General features: G+C 44.7%; 1 pseudogene; it reads left to right on the top strand.

Annotated features, from left to right (window-relative positions):
- Positions 1 to 1,593: 1,593 nt before the first annotated feature.
- Positions 1,594 to 16,914, top strand: LOC123171400 (probable aldehyde oxidase 4; annotated as a pseudogene).
- Positions 16,915 to 17,421: the final 507 nt, after the last annotated feature.

Raw genomic sequence — 17,421 nt, 5'->3', positions numbered from 1 at the left:
GCCACTTCACTACTTCCTCGGCATCGCTGTGACGCGCACGGACGACGGGTTCTTCTTGTCGCAACGCAAGTATGCTGAAGAACTCCTCGAGCGTGCCAACATGCAGACCTGCAAGCCGGCCTCGACGCCCGTAGAAACGCGCTCCAAACTGTCGGCTGCGGACAGCGCACCCGTCCCCGACGCCTCAGAGTACCGGAGCATTGTCGGCGCCCTTCAGTACATGACCATGACACGACCGGACATCGCCTACGCGGTGCAGCAGTGCTGCCTCGTCATGCACGATCCCCGCGCTCCGCACCTTGCGCTGGCGAAGCGAATCCTCCGATATCTTCGAGGCACCACCACCCACGGACTACATCTTCGTCGCGTCGCCTCCCTCGACCTCGTCGCCTACTCCGACGCGGACTGGGCGGGCTGCCCGGACACACGCCGCTCCACTTCCGGCTACGCGGTGTACCTCGGCGACGCCCTGGTCTCTTGGTCGTCCAAACGCCAAGCGACCGTGTCTCGCTCCAGCGCAGAAGCCGAGTACCGCGCCGTCGCCAACGCCGTCGCTGAAAGCTGTTGGATTCGACAACTTCTCGACGAGCTTGCTACACCGCTTCGAAAAGCCAGTGTAGTCTTCTGCGACAACATCTCCTCCGTCTACATGGCTGCCAACCCCGTCCACCACCGTCGCACAAAACACATCGAGTTGGACATCCACTTCGTCCGGGAGAAGGTTGCACTCGGTGAACTGCGCGTTCTCCATGTGCCCACGAGTCAACAGTTCGCCGACGTTCTCACGAAAGGGCTCCCCACACCGGCGTTCGAGGAATTCCGGTCCAGCTTGTACATCCGACCACCGGACGCTCAACCTGTGGCGGGGTGTTAACAGTAGCTAGCTTACCCATCTCTCTCTCTCCCTGTACATGCGCACGTCATGCATGCACGATCCCACGATCCATGCACGTCGCCACACCCCTGCGCCCTGTTGTAACCGGCTATATATACATGAGTATACACCGGAGAGCACCCAAGGTGCGATCTCCCTCTTCCTCCACTATTCTACAGTTAGGATCATGTCTCTTTCGCCTTTGTATTTTTACAGGAATACGAACGCAACAGAGAAAATTAATGCTGGGACCTTTTCGTGTCTGGGCTGGACAGCATTATTGCTTCGCCTTTCACGCAGCTGCCCATTCATTCAACTCCCAGGTAGCAGCCTGTGTTTTGATTTTCAGCCGAAAAAAGGGATTTCGGCCGAATTTCGGCCATCTCGGCCTGAGGCGAAATCTATCTTCAGCCGAAATTGGTTAAATTTGGTAAATTTCGATCAAATATCAGTCAAATTTTGGTCAAATTTCAGCCAAATTTTTTGAAAATGGCCGAAATTCGGCCATCTCGGCCTGGGGCGAAAAAAATCCCAAAACCGAAAATCAAAATGCTGGTAGCAGCTCGCCTCCATCGCCGCGCCGTGCACATCGTCCTAGATCGCAAGGCGGCTCATAACACAGTCTCATATAGCAGAAGCAGAGTAGCAGCCCGCCCACCGCGCGCAGTCCACCGATCGGTGACGACCGGCGGCCGGCGAGCGACCAGGGAGATCGACCGATGAGGCTGGAGAGAGTGGTGTTCGCGCTGAACGGGCGGCGGTACGAGGTGGCCGGCGGCGACGTGCACCCCGGGACCACGCTGCTCGAGTTGATCCGCACCCGGACGCCCTTCACCGGCACCAAGCTCGGCTGCGGCGAAGATAGGTACGTACGCTCGCTCGCTCTTGATCCACCATATTCTCTTAGCTTTGCAAGCCAGCAAGCTCTTGGAACCTACGCGTGACTCTGCCAATTGCACTCCGTGAAGGGTGAAGCAGATCCTTTCCTTCTTTTCCTGAGGGCGACATGGTTTGAGTGTGGTGCTCTCGATCATGCGTACGATTAGCTTCTGTGATTTTTGCGTCGACATGCGACGTTGTAGTCCGAGCGTACATCATCAATTTTGATGATCCAAGGACGATCACTGTCCTGGCAACTCCCGGTACAAGGAAATTAGTGTTTTTCGTCTGTTGGAGACCGATAGTCTGACTCCGAGATCATTATGTCGATCTACTAGTATATATCATTCTGCGTATTGATCGCGATGAATTATCATGTGGTCCACAAAATTATATGGTGAGCTCGGTCGGATATGTAAAGCGTGGCCGGAATTATTCGCAAAAAAAATAAGGGTGACCAGAATTTCCGAACAGATTGCAGTTGTATTTCGTATTCCTGATTTCTCTACGTGATTAATCTAGCTATGTACTCCCTCTGTCTCATAATATAAGAGCGAGTGCTCAAATGCAATTCAAAAGCTGAAAGCTAGCGCGGATGGCCTTGACCTGAGCTGGCTAGCTTAGCAGACGTGACAGGGCATGCGGACTGGCGAAAAGCTAGCCACTGATAGCTAAGCAGATCGACCAATCGGTTCTGATAGTACTTGCAGTGACATTGATCTTCCTTGGAGTTTCCCTTTTGCCCGCCTCACACTTCAACCAGCTCACGTTCTTACCGCCCGGTCTACATCATACTCCCTCCGTAAAGAAATATAAGAGTGATCTAAACGCTCTTATATTTCTTTACAGACGGAGTACTACTTTGCTTTCTCATCTGCCGTTGTCACAGGTCAGAGCCAATACCCACTGTTTTTCATCCTTCGTTGTCATCGTCCTTCACCCTGGGATCGTACTGGCTACTGGGGTGGTTGATCCATGGTTGCGCGTCCCTTTCTTAACCGATATCCTCCGGAATAGCGAAAGGGGGAGAGGAGATCGTTGGTAGGGACTTCCTACCTTGTGCTGCGACATGGCCTGGAGCGCCGTGAAGGGCATCACTACCATGCGTGCTATGTTTCGGCACCACATATCACATATGTCGTCGGTGGTAGTTTGAAATTTGGACTCCGTGTACTCATCAACTCAATAATAATTTGCATTTTTAGTTCTCTACCCACATCCTCTGAAGCTTTAACCCGGAAAGATGCCGAGAGCTTTCAGCCATCTGATCTTTGTTTCCTTTGATCTCGGACGTCCATTCAGACTGGTCAAAATTACGGTCAAATTGCCGCCAAGAGCACTAGGTATTCTGTTGGGCTTCTTTTTGAATTTTGCACTTTGGCTAGGTGTTTTTGTTTTTGGCTTATACAAGCCAAAGTGCCAAAGTACGAAAGCCAAGAATAAGCCCAAACAAAAAACAACCATGACTTCCCCCTTCTCTCCTCGTTCTACCTTAGCCTTGAGCAAAGCTAGAGTTCCCACTTGGATCCCTCCTCCCGCCCGGGCACCGTCGTCGCAGCCACCTCCCCTACCCCCCACCGCCACCATTCTGGCATTTTCACGTCGTCTCTGAACCGCCGCCTATAGGCATGGCTATCGACGAGTACACCACACTTCTGCAACCGCGGGGATGCACATATTTCTCTTCTATGCAAGCATGCAGAGACATAAGCATTTGCTTTAGTACTCTTATTAGATGAACCATGTAGAGTTCTAGGATTTCAATAGAATGATTTACTACCAAAATTATAAATTGATGACTCAAAAGAGAATGATGTTTTTAGGGGAGAACACTAACTTCTATAGAGCCAGTAAGCGTTGATCGGGAAAAAACCATTATCACTGACTCGCCAGTGACCCGTCCGTGATTTTGCATTAGTGGTGACTACCTCATCATTGATCGATCATTTGACCTATTGATGATTAGTCATCATTGACCGGTCGGTCGGTCAGTGATGACTTATGAGAGGCGACAAGGGCTATGTCACTACCGGGTGGCCTTGTATTACAACCAGTCACTGGTGACTAGTGGTGGTGCATAGCAGTTGATGCTGCGCTGCTACACAACTTATATACTCCTTATACAAGGAACATATAAAGATTGTATTTCATATGAAGTCACATACACACATAGATTTTATACTTTCATTGCACATACACATACTCATCTCCGACGGACGTTCATAGCACATACACTTTGGGGCTCAAATAGCACATACACAATTGCAACACTAAAGTTGAAACGTCTCCCTCATACATCATAGTCGAAACACCATCGAAGTCCGAATATCTCCTTTTGTGATGTTGTTACCCTCTGCAATGCCATCTTCATGGTTGCACATCTTCTTCTCATGGCTACACATATCCTTCTCGTGGTCCCACCTCTTGTCTTACGAGGAAAGGTGGTCTTGTCAGCTCCATCATTAGGCCTAGAATGTACAACCCCTGACTCACATGTCACCTATTTTCTCTTGATTGTTCTAGTCATTCTCTAGGTTGCATTTTGATCGAGGGAGGTTAATTTTATTTGCTTGAGGTTGAGGGTTGAACTTTTTATACATTGTGACTGAAATATAATATCACTGATTTGATATTTCAGTAACAATGGCGAGGTAGAATTTACATTCTTCTAATCTCCTTGTTAAAGTATAAAGGGCAAAATTAAGTTCTAGGTTGCAAGTATACTCCTCAATAGCACCATTAATGTATGAGAGTTATAAGTTGCTTTAGTTGTTACCCATATTATACCATATTTAGCTATTTAATCCACCTAGTTTTACCAAAGAATAGCTAAGCCCGAATATGTTGTTTTCAGGCATGGTATGCTACTTTGTCTCCAACTGGACCATGTAATCGGAAACAATTCCTAATTAACAGTTGGTCACGTTTATAGAGTTTGATAGGAGATAGAGACATATGAACAATAGAAGGAGCATAATTGGACTAAACTATTGTTTAAAACTTGAGTAAATAAAATAGGTATATAGACAATATAAGGCTTTTCATCAACATTGAGATATAGAAGCGTGCGAGCCATAGAATTCACACAAAACAAAAATTGCTCTCATGCGTGCGGTGTGCACAAAGAGTCATCACCGGGCATAAAAAAACCAGCAAGTATATAATCTGTTCCCATGAGTCAAGAAGACATCTGATTTACGACCATTTCAATTAAATGTGCATATGTTTCTTATTTAGTTTACTTAATAGAGAAGACCAAGAGTGGGTAGTATCTTTCAAGATCAAACGAGAAGGGAAAATATTGTGAGATGAAAGGAAAGAATGTTTAGGGCCTCTTTAGTAGAAGAAAAATGTCAACCATAATGTTTGAGGATGAATTTTCTCCAAACTATCTGAATTCCATCTTTTCTTAAGGACCGGTTCTTAAAAATGTGAACTCGTAAGGATAATGATAATCTCAATAATGTATGCGCAATCATGCTTGTTACTTAAATTTTGGTTTGAGAGAAGGAGAACAAATGATACTAGATGAATTGGAGAACACTAGTTGCAAACATTGTGAAGGGGAAAATGTTGTGCTAGTGAGCCCACATGAATTGTACAGCCAATGTGATGGTTTGGCAGCGCTACATTTTCCAAAATAGGGAAGCGACACTTACTTTGAAAGGAGTGAACGGCAACCCTTAGCAAACACACACCCCAATCACGCCCCCCCCCCCCCATCTCTCCCTCGCTGGTGCGGCGGCGCTGCCTTCCGTCGAAGCTAATTATCTCAATCCAGGTTGCGTTGTAGTAAATGACCTTCTTTCTTAGAGACCTAGGTTTATCGAATCAGGAAGAGGTAGAGGGCACTTCTAGCAAGCACATGTTATCGCGTATCATTCTTGTCTCCAGGCCGGTACACTTCAATGCTAGCTCAGTGTGCAAACACAAACAACAATCGGGAGCGGTTGTAAACAATATTTGAAAATTGGCCAGAGCTGATGATTCACCTGTAAGATAGATAAGATTGGTGTGATGAATTAAAAATAATAAACTTATAACTAGATAAGCGGGTGACCTGCTGGTTCAAATCCATGACGGCCCAGTTGTGCCAGAATAAAGAATAGAAGAAGCATCTGACTCTTTCTTGCATACTCCTCTTGACTTTGGGGGATAAAGCTAAGCTTTTTTGAGCAGGGGGCTATAGCTAAGCTGGTAGAGCTATGCTCTTGCAATTGGGCCATTGTGATTACAGGTTGATTGTCTAATTATCCAGGCGGTAACGATAGTATGTTGTACTTGAACTAATGTCTCACTGTTTCTAACTAATGGGGAAGAGAACTGAAACATGCCACTGAAAGAATCTACCGAGACAAAAACATGAGATGCAGAAGGTATGAGAAGGTAGGATAAGCAGTTGGTCAGGTCTTGGATTGATCATACATGGACGATAGTTGGAGTCGGCAGCTCCCCTAGGCTTCCCTCAGCTGGGATCCCCGGGGAAAAGGGTCAATTGGGCCATTGAGAATAACTTGATCTACCATCTCTCTTCAACCCTTTGGGCGAAATGTAGCAGAAGGAAGGAAAATTCATGGACCAACACCATTGTCTCCACTACAGTGAATCCTAGGACCGAGAGGTGACAAGACAAAACTTGTTGTAGAAACATAATAAAAGGAAGTCATATCGTCAACCCATAGGTAGATTTACACGGGACATGAGGCTATGCCTTGGCCCTTAGCCCATGAGGACTACTCACACGTTAGCCTTGACTGATCGGGCGACAATGTATATCGCCAGCCGTCCTGTCGTGTAGGCCATGCCATGTAATTGTGTTTGTGGTCTGTTCACGAACCACCTGTATGACTCTTTTCTTCTTCTATCAATGCAATGATATGCAAACCTTTTGTGTATTTGAGAAAAAAGAGGACTACTCACACATCGCAATCAAACCACATACAAGAGACATCAAAGAAGATTTCACTTGGAATGATTAACCATCTACAATATCGCTGATTGCGATAAAATCTCGAGTACAAGTATAATCTAATGGGAGATGGAGATGGTGGTTGTTGCTAGGAGATGACAGGTATGAAGGAAGTGGAGGAGAAGTGGTGAAGACATTGATCCGGAGTCCTCCCTCTCCTTCTCCATTTCCTTTAAAGAGTGCAGAGGTCTGGAATAGGGTTTCAAGGGTGAGGCGTCACGAATTGGACTTCAGGCCTAACAGAGAAGTACCTTGCGTTGACTTCCCGAGGTTGATTCCATGCGGTCCGATTGCTGGTATGAGGGCGCCATCTCGTACCACATGGCATCTTCACTTATGGAGTCACCTTGGTGACCTCCTTTATATGGAAACGACCCTCTCTTTCAGTACTTTCTGATTATGTCTTCATTTCCTCCAGATTGCATCTATATCCGCAACAAAACATTAAGATAAGTAGATTGCATATCTTTGCAGTTATTAATGATTAGTAAGCAATTTGATGTGATAGTCAAAGGGAATATGAAGCTTAAACTCGGGAAATAGTGAGTGTAAAATTCACCCATCAAAAGTCGGAGGGCATGGTCGGGTGCTTCTCGAGCTAAATGGTGGCACCGAGGCGCAAAGGTATGTATCCCAGTGGCGGGACCATTGAAGCTCGCAACGACGCATCAGCGGTGACGGCTGGTTAGCCATGATTTGTGTCCCCATGCATGGTTTTACTGGGTGGCAGGGTGGAAGTTCTTGATGAGCCAGATACAGCCCTCCAGGTTCGACCAAGGGCCAATCCTTGAGGCCCATTGTTTCCCAACCCTAGATCCAGCCTCACCAGTCGTGCCGTACCTGGTCTGAGCACACCCTACCCCCATGCCGGGGAGGAGGAAGTCGCCCGCACAGTCTAAAGCCGCCACATTGCCAGATCTGGACGCCATCACCCCGAGCACATCAGGTCCCACATGATGCACATCCACTAATCAAACGTTTCATGCCCACGTGAGTACTACCGCGGCCATGTGCCGCCATGCCCCGCACGCCGCACCGTGCCTCAGCCCAACCATTTTTTCCTGCGCCACCACCTGCCACGAGAAGGGGAGAGAGAACCCCGCTGACGCCATTCGGGCTTCGCCCGGTCACGCCAGCAACGAGGGGGGAGAATGATGCGGGGGAGGGAAGCAGCGGAACAAGGAGAATGGCACATATGTGTTTTTTTTCAGACTCACTCTCGTTTCCACTATTGTACATTCAGTCACGTTTCAGAAACCATCCACAAACTAAGCATAACTTAGATGATCGACCATCTTTCATTGGAACGACCAAACCAAATTTCTTTCTACGGGTCTAAAAAAACTTATGAATCTTTAGACAAGCTTTTAGAAAACTGAACCAAGCTGCATAAAGCAATAGGAAATTTCCCCTTGACGTATACCCCTCGAAGGCCGTGAAGTGTTAGTTAAATCAGTGTGTCAAGCGATCCCAACCTTTTCCATGAGCTGCTTTCGGTTATCAAAAAATATGCGTAAAAAGATAACCAGTCTGCTAGCTCGATTTAGGTGGGGAGGAGATGAGAAGAAGAGGAAAATGCATTGGAGGAAGTGGATCGATATTGCAATACCGAAGAGTGAAGGGGGTATGGGATTTAGAGACATACAAATCTTCAACCAAACTATGCTGGCTAAGCAAGGTTGGAGACTTATTACAAACCCCAATTCATTATGTGCAAGGATCCTAAAAGGAAAATACTTTCACGATTGTGAGTTTATGGAAGCAAAAAAACAAAAGAAATTCATCTCATACTTGGAGAGCTATCTTACATGGTATTGAGGCACTTAAGGAGGGGCTGATTAGAAGGATCGGTGACGGCAATTCCGTTAAGATTTGGGATGATCCGTGGCTTCCTGAAAGTCACAGTAAAAGGCCCATTGTCAGACTACCAAATGCTTCTATTTCACGTGTGAATGAATTGATAGATGAGGACAATGGATGTTGGGACATGCAAGTCATTGGATCAAACTTTGTGGAGCCTGATATTTCCATGATCACACGTATACCGATTGGGAAAGCACAGGATGATTTCTGGGCATGGTCCCCGGATTGATTTGGGAATTTCTCAGTGCGTTCAGCATACAACCTGATGGTCGCATTACGGCGTGATACAGTTTCAGCATCAAGCTCAGAGGGGCAGGAGAGGGGGTTCTGGAGGAAACTGTGACGACTCCCAGTACCGCCGAAGGTAAGAAATTTTTGGTGGAGGGTGATCAAAGGGTATGTCCCAACTCAAGATGTTCTTTGCGGGAGACATATTGAGCGAATAGCATTCTGTGAAGCTTGTGGCCGAGAGGAAAGCATCCGCCATGCCTTGTTTGACTGTACTTGGGCAAAATTATTCTGGCAGGAGGTCAAGCAAGCTACGTCAGTTAAGCTACCAGTGTTAAGTCCTGAAACATGGGCTGTGGATATGGTGGATCATGACAAGGTTAAGCAATCAGATGCATGTGTAATTCTATGTGGTGCCTGGGCCGTCTGGACAGAAAGAAATGCACGCACACATGGTGAGACCACAAGATCCTTGATGCAATCAGTTAAATGGGGAACAGATGTTGCTGCTGATCTAGCGGCGACTGGGAAAAAGATGACAATAGTCGCCAATAAGGAGGTACAAAGATGGAAGCCGCCGGACCAAGCCACCCTGAAGATAAATGTAGATGGCTCATTTCAAGAGGACTCCCATCAGGGAGGCACAGGACTAGGTGTGCGCGACCACGAAGAAAAGCTAATTCGTGCTCAGGCAATTTGGTATGAGAATGGACTTTCTGCTATGTCCATGGAGGCGTATGCAATACGAGATGGTGCCCAGCTTGCGTTTGATTTGGGGTATAGGAAAGTGCACATGGAAACTGATGCCCAAATTGTGGTTAAACTGTGGGATTCTCCAAAGAATGACCGCTCGGAGATAGCTACCATAATTAAGGAAATCCAAGAGCTTTGCGGGAATTTTGAGGAGTTTCGATTATCCTTCATTTCGAGGGAAGCGAACGAACTAGCTCATCTTTGTGCTAAACAATGTAACTCCTCTAGACGTCGGTGTATTTGGATCAACTATGTTCCGACCTTCCTCACGGCATGTGTGACGAAGGATTGTAATCCCGCTGGTTAAATTAATAAAGCTCTTGATTCTAAAAAAAAAAGCAATAGGAAATTTCACGAAATCCATTCAATGCAGACAAATTCAGAGTGAGCATGTTTCGCAATACTTCTCAAACATTTGACAGATCCAGAATACCACCATCGACACGGGAGCGGGCGACGAGCTCCACCTCCCTCACGTCTCGGGGAGGGACGCACGCCAGGACGACGGCGTCGGCGGTGGGCAGTCGCGGGGGGCGGTGGCGTCGTCGAGGACGCCGAATCCGGTCTCCGGGACGACAGATCCATCACGCCGCCACCTAGCTCCGCCAGGTTTGCCAAGGAAGGAAGGATGCTCTGCATCTCCATCTCCCCCGTCCGCTCCGCCGGTTCCCTGGTCAGCATCGAGCTCCTCCTCCGCCCGGCCCGCTCCTTGCTTTCCCCCGGAGCCGGAGCCCCAGAGCCCCAAACCCTGGAAGCTCTGTTACTTCCACAACTTCACACTGAGGTAAACTGCAACTATGTCCTGTGATTAAGAGCACGAGCGAGTAACATTTAACCACGTTAAGCGGGTGGGTACTTTTGTACTTGTACATGGCAGCGTTCCGATCACCAGAGATATAAGCAATTTCGGCTCGATTTTGTATCTCTGTGTGGATTTCACCAGCTCGATGCAGCACGCGTAGTGTTCGAACATCAAAGTATGTCATGGTGACCCTGTTTCGAACATATATACAAACTCCGTCGATGCGGGTGTGGCAGTGCTAAAGCTCATGCAGAAATCTTGTTAAGAGCCTGGTTATGTAAGGTTCATATATCATACCGCCCACGGTTTGCGCGTCGGCATTCATTGTGTACTTTGGATCCGTATGCTTCAATTTTGTCATTTTTTTAGATACAAGTTCAGATTTTGAACTAACAATCCAAACCAAATTGAGATAAATATATACATAAACGGCGGTAAATTTGGTTATATTTGTTCAGCGCTCACGCAAGTTCTAGTCCTTTCGGTTCGGCCGGTCCCTCCAGATCCATGATAAGAGAGAGAGAGAGAGAGAGAGAGAGAGAGAGGATATACTGGCATGTTATGCTCATTCTACTGAAAAGAGGCGGATATAGCATGTCATGACTAATTGTATAATTGTGCTCTCTTTCAGGTGGATGTGGAGCTTGTGTAGTCCTTATAGCAACCTATGATCCAACAAAAGATGAAGTAACCGAATTCTCCGCCAGTTCATGCCTAACCCTGCTCTACAACATAAATCGCTGCTCAGTCATCACCACCGAAGGTCTGGAAAATACACAAGATGGCTTCCATTCTATTCAGAAAAGAATGTCCGGGTTCCATGCTTCTCAGTGTGGCTTCTGCACTCCTGGCATGTGCATGTCTATTTTCACTTCTCTTGCCAATGCTGACAAATCCAAGAAGCCCGAACCACGAAAGGGGTTCTCAAAGTTGACGGTATCTGAAGCAGAAAGGGCTTTCTCAGGCAACATGTGTAGATGTACCGGGTACCGTCCGATTGTCGATGCGTGCAAAAGTTTTGCTTCAGATGTTGACCTGGAGGATTTGGGCCTCAATATATTCTGGAAGAAAGGTGATAAGGACGCCCACGCTAGGAAGTTGCCAGCTTACACTCTTGGCGGTGGAATCTGCACTTTCCCGGACTTCCTGAAATCCGAGATAAAATCTTCGCTCCTTCATCCAACTGATGTTTCGGATGTCACAGTCTCCGGGGTGGGTTGGTATCATCCTAAAAGCATCGGGTAGTATTATGACTTGCTGAACTCTGGCATTTTTACTGACTGTGCTGTTAAAGTGGTTGTCGGGAACACAAGTTCTGGTGTAAAGGGATACAAGGATCTGGATCTATATAACAAGTATATTGACATCGGTGACATTCCTGAACTTTCAGCTGTTTGGAAGAACGATAGTGGCATTGAAATTGGGGCAGCTACACCAATTTGTAAAACTATTGAGATACTCGAGCAAGAAGCTAGATCTACATCATGTGCAAATGGAAGTGTGGTTTTCACAAAACTTGCCGACCACATGAGCATGGTGGCCACACCATTTGTCCGCAACACAGCAAACCTTGGTGGGAACATAATTCTAGCACAGAAATACCCGTTTCCCTCGGACATCGTGACCATACTTCTTGGTGCTGCTTCAACTGTTCGTCTTCAGGTTTATTCAGAAACACTAGAGGTAACTTTTGAAGAGTTTCTGGAGCAGCCTCCTCTTGATCCCAGTACATTGCTCCTGAACATATTTATTCCACATCGGGCTTCAGATTCTCAGAAAGAAAGTAAGGTGATCTTCGAAACTTACCGAGCGGCACCGCGCCCTCTTGGCAATGCTGTTTCATATGTTAACTCTGCTATGTTGGGCAATGTCTCCCTGAATGAATCATCTGGTGATCTTGTGTTGAGTAAGCTACACATGGCCTTTGGTGCCTATGGGACGGAACATGCTATTAGAGCAACAAAAGTTGAACAACACCTGAACGGAAAAGTGCTCACTCCATCTGTTGTGCTCGAAGCAGTTCAGCTACTTAGAGAAACAATTGTACCAATGGAAGGAACATCACATCCTGAATACAGAGTCAGTGTGGATGTTGGATTTCTCTTCAATTACTTGTCTCCATTTGTTAAAGGAATCAAAGGGCCTGGAAAAACTCTGAATATTAGTTCTGCTGGTTCTTTAGATACAGATGATATTTGTAAGCTTCCGTTGTCTTCACGTCGAGAAACAGTTTCCAGTGATGAATATAAACCAGTTGGTGAGCCGATTAAGAAATATGCAGTTGAGCTTCAAGCTTCTGGTATGTGATGAATATAAACCATCAGAATTCCTAATGGGGATCTAGAAGTTTTCTTCCTCTCTAAATTATCCTTCCTTTAGGATTAGCTTCAGACTGATATAATTTCTTTCTGTACTGCAGGGGAGGCAGTATATGTAGATGATATTGCTGCTCCAAAAAATTGCCTTTACGGAGAGTTTATTTACAGCACACAACCTCTTGCATATGTCAAGAATATCAAGTTCAAACCTTCTTTAGCATCAGAGAAGATCCTCACGGTTGTTTCTGCAAATGATATTCCAAGTGGAGGGCAAAATATTGGGTCAAGCTTGATGTTTGGGGACGAACCACTTTTTGGTGCCCCAATTGTTGCGTATGCTGGACAAGCTCTTGGTGTCGTGGTACTTATCTTTTCATATTTTAATGTTCACTCCGCAATAAATTCTTGTATAATAAAGGCAATTCATAAATGGGTTTTTCTTCATTATTCTTCTTTGAGAAAAACCTTTGTGAATGTTACAGAAAAAGTAAATCTTAATTAGGGGCAAATCTGTAAAAATTAAAATAATGAAACCTTAATTTCACAAATTCATTTTTCCAAAAATTATATATATATATATATATATATATATAATATTAATATCCAGAAATTTACTTGTAAAATGCCCTAAGGAACAACCTATTAGATTGGGTTAATTAAACGCCTACAGAAATTTTGTGTAGTAGGAGCACCTATATCTCTGTTTGTTTCGTAAAAAGATTGCTTGTTGAAACTCAATGCAAGTGGATATGCCAAAAATATATTGTATTGTTCTCACAATTGCCCCTAATTAAATACCGAAGGTGATCTTGTTAAATTAAACTATTTATTTAAGTGCACATTTTCCCCTAATTACAAGTGAGCATTAGGTACCTTTTGCTCTAAGAATGAAAATATATATTCTGTATTTTTTCAGTACTGATGTCCTAAAATGTGGACTTTACTTCAGATTGCAGAAACTCAGAGATACGCCAAATTGGCAGGAAAACAGGTTGTTGTTGAATATGACACAAAAGATTTGAAGCCACCAATCTTTACTGTAGAACAAGCAGTACAAAACAACAGCTATTTCGAAGTTCCTCCTGAGATGTATCCAAAACAAGTTGGTAATTTTTGCAAGGGCATGGCAGAAGGTGACCACAAGATCCTCTCAACGGAAGTATGTTAATTCAAAATACTATGAGACCTTTTCCATTCTAACATCTCGCTTGCATTACTCAAAAATTAATGGAACTTCTTATACTTAACATGCATTACTGAAAATTTAATGGAACTTTTTATACTTAACAATACAAACTTCTAAATTTCATTTTTGATATTATCTATTTTCAACTGGACCATATGCATTACTAGTGGATACCACTTTTTGTTACATATATAACTTTACAGTCACTATCATTTAATTAACTTGAGCTCTGGTATGGTCCGTGTAGTTAATCTGATTCTTCTTTTTTATAGTTACCATTTAATCTGCTCAGTAACATAGCAACTGTATGATGCAACTTTGTCAAAGTTATATGTGTACCTTGAATGATCACAGGTGAAACTTGCCTCTCAATACTACTTCTACATGGAAACACAAGCGACTCTAGCAATTCCAGATGAAGATAACACCATGGTCGTATACATTTCATCACAGTACCCTGAGGTTGCACAGAGTGCAATAGCCAAGTGCCTCTGCATTCCGTTCAGCAGCGTGCGTGTCATTACAAGGAGGGTTGGAGGAGGCTTTGGTGGGAAGGCATTCATATCATGCAATGTAAGTAGGAATCTAACAAGTTTAAACAACAGTCCGACAAAGCGACAAAAGAAATTCATAGCCCATGCGGCACAACTGAAAGAATCTAACAAGTACTCCCTCCGTTCGGAACATCCGTTTGAGGGTCAACTAATTCCGGATGGAGGTAGTATCTTTATATGAATAATTGCATTTTTTTTTACTTCTAGTATATACCTTCAACGAACATGAGTGTATAAGTTAGGTTTCACATAAGATGAGTTCACGACGCAACATCTAATCCACTAATCTATTTTTACAACTAACATTCCTTTTTTTATGGTGGATTAGGGTTCTAGTGATAGGTTTTAACATAAGTTTGGCCATTTTACCATTCATTCAACTTCCAAGAAAGCAAAAGACATTAACCATTTCAGCTGTGTTGTGCTTAGTGATCCGACAATTTATGTTTTTGTAGGTAGCAACGGCAGCTGCACTCTGTGCATTCAAGTTATGTCGTCCGGTGCGGATGTATCTCAACCGCAGTACTGACATGATCATGATTGGGGTCGTCACCCCATAAAAGCATGTTACTCTGTTGGTTTAAAGTCTGATGGGAGAATCACAGCCTTGCACCTGGACATACTAGTCAATGCTGGAATTTCTCCAGATGCTAGCACCATAATGCCAGACACCATCATTTCAGGCCTGAAGAAATACAACTGGGGTGCTCTCTCGTTCGACAACAAGCTCTGTAAAACAAACAACACATCCAAGTCAGCAATGCGTGCTCCTGGAGATGCTCAGGGATCTTTTATCGCTGAGCTATCATCGAGCATGTCGCTTCGGTGCTGTCACTTGATGCTAATAGTGTCAGACAGAAGAATTTCCACACCTATGACAGCCTTGTGTTGTTCTATCCAGAAAGCACAGGCGAAGCTTCTACGTACACATTGCATTCTATCTTCGATAGGTTGCTTACGACATCGAGCTACCTGCATCGAGCCGAATCCATCAGGCAGTACAACAGCTGCACCAAGTGGTGGAAGCGGGGTATCTCTTGTGTGCCCCTCGTCTTCAAGGTGGCACCAAGGCCAGCTCCTGGAAGAGTTTCTGTGCTCAACGATGGTTCCATTGTGGTTGAGGTTGGAGGCATTGAGATTGGGCAAGGGCTCTGGACCAAAGTACAGCAAATGACAGCTTTCGCTTTGGGACAGTTGTGGCCTGATGGATGTGAATCCCTTCTTGATAGAGTGCGTGTTCTTCAGGCTGATACGCTGAACTTGATCCAAGGTGGGCTCACCGCCGGCAGCACTTCGTCTGAATCTAGCTGTGCAGCAACCCTTGAGGCCTGCAACATGCTGGTTGACAGATTAAAGCCAGTCATGGAGAAGCTCAAGCAGCAATCCGACGGTGCCCGTTTCATGGGATGCTTTGATTGCTCAGGTTGTTTTTTTATTTCCCTCTGGTTTTTTATTCTATATGGGAGTAAAACATGTATGTATGGAAATTGTTATTTTTATGTGTGCTAACGGTTAATCGTTGTACGATTTAATGTTCCCAAACAGGCTGTTAAGGATAATGTTAATTTGTCCTCAAGTACATATATACTGGGTACCTGGCCAAGAATCCAGTACCTATCTGAACTATGGAGCTGGTATAAGCGAGGTACAAAAATATTCTGCTAAATGTCAATCAGACTAACATAGTTCAATAGTTACTGGATGTTCTACATATGGATGATATTGTGATTCTTTTCTTATTTCCTTTTCACTTTTTACTAAAAATCCAGGTAGAGATTGATCTTCTTATAGGAGCCATTACTTTACTACGGAGTGACCTTGTGTATGACTGTGGAAAGAGTTTGAACCCTGCAGTGGACTTGGGCCAGGTCTGAGATATTTTCCACTGTGTTACGCACTTTTTTATCATTCTGTAGTGAGAATGGATATTGTTCGATATTTGATAATGCCTTGCTTCGAAACAGAGAGAGTACATTACGTTGCAGCCCTTATACATATGAGAAAGTTTATACAATTGGGCTTGTTGTTTGATGGGTGATCTGGAATTGTCGTAACAGAGCTATGTTTGAGTTTAAATGGCCTATAAAACTCCTTCTGAAAGGGTGCTTGCTGCTTGTGCGTCCTTGTTATACTGGGCAGGTCTTCAAAAGGATTCGACTGAGTAGGTGATGACCCAAGGTGCCAAGATGTCGAAGACTAGTACAACTATGCTGATGAGGATCTGTGCTACTGTCCCTGGAGAGGTGACAACTTCATCTGGATGATATGGGGTCTAGCTGCTTATGGAAGGATTGTTGTGGTTTAGAGTTGTCCTTTTGTGGTGGGTCAGCTTTCATGCTGAGTAGTCCTAGTTATGCTATGTTGGAACTTACTGTATTAGGTTTAGTTTGTGGTGTTGTCAGGTTTTCGTCCCACATCATGTGTTTCAATTGTGATCAAATGACATGAGGAGTTTTCTGTCAATGCATTGAACTCGCTTTCTCTCTTCCCTTCTTAACCTTTTTTAGATGGCTTTCTCTCTTCCCTTCTTAACCTTGTTTAGATGGCTACATTTCTGTTATAGTATTTTGTAATGGTAAGGGGCTGAGCCCGGTTTTAAATTTTAAAAAAGTAAGCGTATGCGCACAGGTGACATGTAGATCGATGTATCTGTACCAGTACAATATCTCCAGTTCCAAATGTGCAAATGAGTTTATTAACCCACTCCCGGTCGCTTTCGACTTGTCTCGCTCACTCTCTACATGTCCACATGCAACCTTCCATACGAATAGGTATTTTGATACTGAAGAAATTTACTGGACAATATCCTCTTGTTAAGCAAAACTGAACATTTATATGGGGAGAAAATAGCCCAGACTCATCAATCATACAGATAATCACATTAGCAAGCACTGGCAACAAGAGGAACATGTGTACTTCTATAATCGCGAACGGCCATTAAGTTCTGGGAGTAAGCATGTAGGCACGTACCTCTGCCAGAAACAAAAGGTACAAA

The sequence above is a fragment of the Triticum aestivum genome, chromosome 7D (assembly GCF_018294505.1).
Source record: "Triticum aestivum cultivar Chinese Spring chromosome 7D, IWGSC CS RefSeq v2.1, whole genome shotgun sequence".
Classification (NCBI taxonomy): domain Eukaryota; kingdom Viridiplantae; phylum Streptophyta; class Magnoliopsida; order Poales; family Poaceae; genus Triticum; species Triticum aestivum.
Note: the sequence above shows the minus strand (reverse complement) of the source record. Positions and strands in the feature narration are given on the sequence as shown.